At 43.8% G+C, this 7,094-nt stretch overlaps 1 protein-coding gene across 1 annotated transcript in view; it reads left to right on the top strand.

Moving 5' to 3' along the window:
- The window catches only part of STON1 (stonin 1), a 44,443-nt gene that overhangs the window by 24,942 nt on the left and 12,407 nt on the right, over positions 1-7,094 (top strand). The gene's annotated exons all lie outside the window — the stretch shown is intronic.

Below are 7,094 nucleotides of genomic sequence, written 5' to 3'. Positions count from 1 at the left end.
GGACCAGATGAGGACTTTTGCTCCAAATGGGAAAGGAGAAAACCTCAGTCCCTAGAGATGAACCAGATGAGGACTTTTGCTCCAAACGGGAAAGGAGAAAACCTCAGTCCCTAGAGATGAACCAGATGAGGACTTTTGCTCCAAATGGGAAAGGAGAAAACCTCAGTTCCTAGAGATGCTCCCAGAGATAGTCCTAACGATGAAGATGATGAAGACCCTTTGCTCCCAGGGAAGGAGAAGGGCCTCTGTTTTTGTTTCTGAACGGCTCAACCTTAAAATTGTACCCCAAAAAACTTCAAGAGTGGACCCTCGAAAGCAGTTGCGGGAAAAGCTGCAAGTCGGGGGAAAGGACTCACACGCAGGCAGAGAGACTCCTCTTCCTAAATGGACTGAACAATATTTGGAAGTGGGCGGCTGTCTCGTTGTGATAATGTTTTCATAGCATGAGCAAGAAGAGACTTCTCTTTCTAAATGGACTGAACAAGGTTATTATGGAAGTGGTAAACAGACTGAACATCTTAAGGGTTGTCTTTTCACATTGTCAGTGGGAGAAGGGAGGAAGGTGGGGGGAGGAGGAGAGTTCTGAAGGTGGTATAATTTTTTTTTCTTCTTCTTTTAGGTCTGTTAATAAACTTCTTTATATTCTTTCAAGTTTGGTGCCTGTTTTGCATTTCTCCTAATTCTTATCTCACAGCAGATAAACAGTAATGAGTATTTTGGACCAAACCACTACACTATGCCAGTGCCTCACCACCCTCACAGTAAAGAATTTTTTCCTAACATCTAATCCAAACCTGCCCTCTTTCAATTTAAAGCCATTCCCCCTTGTCCTATCACTAGTTGCTCTCGTAACAGCTTTTTGTAGCCCCCTTTGGGTACTGGAAGGTGCTGTAAGGTCTCCCTGGAGCTTTTCTCTTTTCCAGGCTGAACAACCCCAGCTCTCTCCGTCTGTCTTCACGGGAGAAGGGCTCCAGCCCTCTGAGCATCTCTGTGGGCTCACTCTAGCAGGTCTGTGTCTGTTTTATATTGGGGGCTCCAGAGCTGGATGCAGCACTCTGCTTGGGGTCTCACAATGGTTTATGGCAGACCCTTTTCTGCCATATTTTCACAGCAGTGCTAACCCAAAGAATGCCGTGGTTTTTCCTATTGAGTGCTCCCTCTGGTCTCTCTGGGATATTTGAATATAATGCAGCGACAACTGTTTTAAGACTTTCACAAATTTCAAAGCCTGTTCTGTTACTAGGGAAACAGTGAGACCTCTGTGGGGAAATATGGGAATGAGGCAAGAGGTTTATGAGGCAGCATTCAAAGAATGGGTTTAAAGAATAAAATAACCGTGCCACTTGTTCTATGCTTCTGTGTCTGTAGCAAAGCAATCAGCTATTCTGGGAAACACTGGGAAATAAAGTTAACATCCATTTTCACTTCAGTGGTGTGCTATCCTTCAATGAGCACCTGCAAATGGAAAGCAGGTATCTAGCAAAAGTATAGTCCCCTTACAGAGCTTAAATATTTTGCAATGTTTAAAAGTATCAGTTAACAACATGATTCAGGGATATGAACAAGTGAGATGGGAAATTGCTAGAATATAAGTAAAAACATGAAAACTTTTATTTTTGGGACAGCTTCCTAGTATTTTCAATGCCTTGTATGTGCTATTTTATAGCACTGTTCTTTCCTTAGCAAAAACAACATGTAATTTTTTACAATAACAAGCATAAAATGTTGTAGCTCATGCTCCCTGCTGAAGCATCACTAATAAAAATAGAAGAAAAGCACTGGCTCAAAATTCTGCTTTGCCATCCCAACCCCCAGTGGGATTAGGCATTTCTTGTTGTGGGTGGGTATAGTCTAGTATTACTTTGCATTGTGATGGCCTTTTTGGTTTGAGAATAACTTTCACTTCCATTCCCAACAATAAAACTCCAAGGGGAAAAAGTCAGAAGAAGGGATATGCTGGGAGTAGAAGAGATGTGTGAAAAGTGAACAGCAGTGGAGGTAAAAGAGAGGAAGCAGGGAGTGAGCAGGGAGCTGGCAGGAGAGGGGAGCAGGCAGAGTGTGTTTGCATGGAGAGTTCTCTCCAAGGAGAACTGATGGATCTCCAAGTCAAGTTGAAAAGTTTACCTGGGAAAGGGACTGTAAGAGAAAAGTGGTGGGGAACCCATGCAGAGAAGTGCCTTCAAGGGAAGGTACTGAGAACAAAGTTGGGAATAGCTGCAGGTGGCTGGATGAGGAAAGGAAGTGAATGATCTCCTGGGGTGGGGAGGCGAGCTGAAGCAGCTGGAGAAGGAGCAGCGGGAGCATGGGCAGAGCCACTGCGGGCACAGCAGGTGGCTGTGAGACTGACGGGGAGGCACAGTGAAGGTTCCTCACCCAAGAAGGGCAGTGCCAGACCATGCAGCAGGACCTGGTTTCATACAGTGCATCCTGCCATTCTGCACCAAGCAGAACTTGCTGGGCCTGGAGCACCCCTGCTTCACATCTGCAGTGCTCTGGGCAATGGTGACCTGTCCTCAGGACAATCTTGCTCATGCCAGAGAAATGACAAGGTCATGCTATAGGGAATGCAATGAAAATATCAAACAAAACCCAGCAGTGAAACAGGGAGGATTTAAAGCAAGAATTTAGGTATTAGCTTGGTGATATCCAGAGCTGAGGTTCCACTGTAACCTTCTTGGACTGCCATCTGGCAAGGGACCTTCATCTGTCATCTGTAACATGGAGCAGATGTTACCATCTAAATGTAAGTAATGGGATTTAGATGAGACTTCATCCGAAGTGGAGGGAGCCATCCGCTGCCTGAACAGAAAAGGGAAAAGGCCCCCTCCATGTAAATCCATTACTGAATATCTTTGCTGCTAATGATGTGATTATAATGTCAGAAGGAGAGTGCAGAAAATCTGCTCAGGGTAGGTCTAGACAAAAGTGGAGCTGGGGGTAAAAAAAAAGAAAAAAACAAAGAAAAATGAAAAGGTGTGTACAGCTGTGTATTAGGACAACAGGAGCCCCTCGTCGTTTTCTCAGAAAAGGAAGCTCAGGAATATGCCCTTTAACAAATACTGGGGTCCTCATATAAATGCATCCCACACCCAACATGGCAAGGAAGGTTAGTCTCCATACATCTGAGTTATTCTTTAGCAGGCTTAAATTGGTATTAATGAGGCAGTAAGAAGGACAGCCTGACTGCTAAGCTGTGCTTCAGCCTGTATCTCAAAGTCACTTGCTGGATGATTTTAGTGGTTTCTTGGTGCTGCAAATTCCACTGCTGGTGCAAAGGCCTGATGTGGTCACTCAGCTTTATTCCTCTTGAGATTATTGAATGCAAAGTTAGGCAGAGCAAACTGGCCTTGACCAAAACATGCTGCTCTGCTTTTATTTACCATCACACTAAAATTGCTGGACTTCTGCAATTGTCTGCTCAATGATGAATGTCCAGCAGCTAATTCAGATAAGGAAAAATGATGTTTCTGGCATTTATTCTCCCACTGCACCCTGCCTCTGTGGGATTCTGCACCCCTCTAGTAACTAATCCTTCCCCACTGGAGCCAGGGAGCCAAGGGCAGATGAGTGGCAATTACAGACAGGTGAGGAAGGGATGAGACTTCAACCACTGATGAAGAAGGCAAAACCAGATGGCAGGGAAAGGACTTAGCAAGCCATGAAGGCAAAGACAACGGAAAAAAGAGGAGGGAGCTGGAGTGTGCCTTTCTTAGGGTGCAGGTTGAGAGGTTGGGGTCACTTGGGAAAAAAGGGTGGTATAACCATATGTACGTCATACCCAGGGAAAGAAGGCAGACAGCAAAGAGGGTAAGGGAACAGGGGTTGAGCACTGAGCCTGACACCAGCAGTAGTGTGATAGAAAGGGACAAGAATAAGAACAGTGAAACGGCCCCTCCCCACCCCAGGTGGCTGTTGTTTCCCTTTCAGGCATTCTGTCCCAATAAGGCATATGTATCAGGGTGATATTTAGGAGAGGCAAGGCTTGTTTCATCCTTAATTAGGCTTTCTGCTACTACACAAGTCTTCGGGCTTATTGAGGACTGGGATACACAGTACTATTCAGTATATTCAATCCACCAGACTGCCATTTTTATACAGCAGTTTGTACAGGTCAGAGCCCTTCATAAACCACCAAATGTCCTGAAAATTTGTCATTAAATTGAATTAAGGGAGAGGTCTTTCTATAGTTCTGATAAAGTGGCTTAAATCAGGTGAAAAAAAGGAGAGGCTCTTGAAGAAACAGGAGTCACACATGATAAATGAAAAAGGAACAAATCACAGGTGCCAGTATTATCTGTCTCAGGACTCCGAGGGAAATGATGGAGCTTGTAACAAAATCACACTGTTCATAAAATTGATTATGAGACTGGAGTGCCATATATCTATGAGTCAACAGCTGAAAACAAAGGGAACATGTTAGAGGATATCTTTAAAATGAAATTACACCTCTGCTCGTGTCATGTTATCTCCACGAGGACTGCCTGAATTCTGCAACCAGTTCCTCCTAAGAATGATTGCCTTTACTTGGAAAGAAAAGGCAAGACGGTATTTGTATAATATGCTTTGAGAAAGAATTTTGCAGTCCTGCAGTTGTGTGGCCGTGTTCCTCTCCAGCAGCAATGCTGAATTTGAACAGGAGAGGGCATTCATGACCAAGCATCTGAGTGTGCTGAGTGTTCTCTGTTTCTTAGAGGGAAGACATTTGAAAACGGTATTTTTTTTTTTTAAATGATTAATAAAGGCTTATCATCCAAAAATAAATCTTCTCTAGACATCATGTACCAAAAGGAGTATAAATAATTACAAATTAAAACCTGTCTAGTAAATGAATGTTTGAGGTGCCCTTAAGCAGCACTATCCCAAATGCAGACAAAACCCCTGAAAAATCCGGAGGGTTTGAACAGCATGCTAATCTTTTCCGTAGCCTCTTCTCTAAAACTCTTGTGAGCTCTTAAACAGACTACAGTGGGGAGAGCTGGACTGGAAGCTGAACCAAGATTCATGAAACCTTATTGCTCTTCCTGGCTGCCATTGTGAGCTTGGACAAGATATTTCGTGGGTCTGTGCCTCAGTTTCTTCTCTTAAAAGTGGGAGTAAATCTTAAAAACTTCCATAAGCATGAAAATGACTACAGGGTTGTACTTTATACTGCAGGACACAGATAGTAGGTTAAGCTCACCATATCAAAGCTAGCCAGTCAGTATGAGTAATGCTAGTCACAGATATTTTAATATTTTCCCCCTTGTTCAGAAATGACTGAATTTTTTTCTGTGCATACCAGGCTTTCTCACACTGTTCAGCTGACAGTACTTGGATGAAAAGACACCTTCCCTAGGAATTTATAGAAGAAATTATATAAAGTGTGCTGCTAGGCCGCAGATGAAAATAGGAGTGTCTTGGTTAGGAGGAAGTGCCCTCTGAAACCTCCCTGTTCAGCTTGGAAAGTCACATTCCCATTCCCAGTTTCTCCTTTATCCCCAGTGATATCTGTGTACTATAAGTAGGTTTATCTGCTGTCCCAGCATGAAGGGAGCTGACCCGTTGACCTGATGACAGGCCCTTTGTTACTCACAATACAAAGGGTATAATTTAGAACAGATGGAGGATGCCCACACTGCCCTGTGGGAATGCAAACACAGAGACATGCTGGCCACTTCAAGTGCAGGTAAGGATAATTTGCTTTGGTCTGCAAATTTTCCCGTGGACACAGGCAAAGTCGCCTGACCACTGTCTGAGGCAGCTGAGTAGTCCTTTGGTATCAAGCTCCCCAGCTCTCCTTCTTTTTGAAGTTAGGCACACAAACTGTTGTGATTCCAAGGCACTTTGTAATCCCTAGATAAACAAAAAGAGGTAGAAATAATTTATAAATCTTCTTTCTTCCATGTTTCTAGAAGCCCTGTACTGGCAAGGTGATGGCTCTGTGTCAGGTCTGGCTGCCTGATGAGGAAGTGGCGTCCAGCTGCACAATCCCCATCTGCGACCTTCAGAGCCCAGCAAGATCCTCAAGGCTGCAGCTCCTTCCTGCTATCTTTGCTAACACGACAGGAAAAAACAGTCAGAAGAAGAATAAGGACACTTTTGGTATGCACTATCCCAGGCAGTTTCAAATGAGCACTGTGCTTTAAAAAAAAAATGGTTTATTATTTAAATTATTCTGTAAGCCAAGCAATATGGCTTGCGTTTTCCTCACGATGATGGAGGGCATACAGAACAGCTGAATATGCAACTGCTGTTTAATTCAAGACTTAAGGAGTGTCATGAAACATATTTTCTTGCAGAGAAAAATTACTTCAATAGCAAATTGCATTTGTCTCACTTGTGAAAATGCAGTTTATTAAGGATGTTGCTTCTTCTATTTTGTAGGTGTTAGCCTGGCTATTTAATTAAGGGTCTGACAGCATTTCATTAAAATATTTTCATTTTTCAGGATGTGTAAGCCTTAAAAATTAAAGCTTAATGGGTGAGTCTCCTTTTCACAAGCCAAATAGCACTGTAATGACAAAGCTACCTAAAAAATGAAAAAGAAAGGAAAAAGAAAGGAAAATGAGATTATGTTTCTAGGTTCTTAGAACCCTCAGGGCAACACTGACTGAAGGTGCATAAAGACCTAAGTATATATGGGAGTACATATAGGAGATTAATGAGCATTTTTCCAGATTAGTAACTGCTAAATTGGTAGATCTCTGTATTAACATATGAACAGATTGCTGCAAATGTAAGCAATAATTGAGTAGTTGTACCAGATTGCTGCTGCTTAACTGCAATGCTTAGCTTCAGCTATCTCCGTTTAGGAAATAATCACGACTTCAGGGTTTATTAGAGCAAAATGATACGCTTCTGTAGCCAGCTTTCCTAGGCGCACGCCCGCACCACGGGGACAACTGAGGCTCTCCAGATGAACCCTGTGCTCACAAGGTGATGCTCCGGGCTGGAGCTTGGAGCCCAGACTGGGCAGTGGCGGGTCACTCTTAGTTTTAGGGTCTGGGTTTAGCAGCATGTGCTCCAGAACGCCCAAGGTTTTCGGGGGTGCGGGGGGACAGGAGCCCGGCAGGGCCGGGCGGGGCAGGGCCGGGCGGGGCCGGCTGCATCCCCCT

This window comes from Corvus brachyrhynchos, unplaced genomic scaffold (genome assembly GCF_000691975.1).
Source record: "Corvus brachyrhynchos isolate BGI_N302 unplaced genomic scaffold, ASM69197v1 scaffold101, whole genome shotgun sequence".
NCBI classification, from domain to species: domain Eukaryota; kingdom Metazoa; phylum Chordata; class Aves; order Passeriformes; family Corvidae; genus Corvus; species Corvus brachyrhynchos.
Note: the sequence above shows the minus strand (reverse complement) of the source record. Positions and strands in the feature narration are given on the sequence as shown.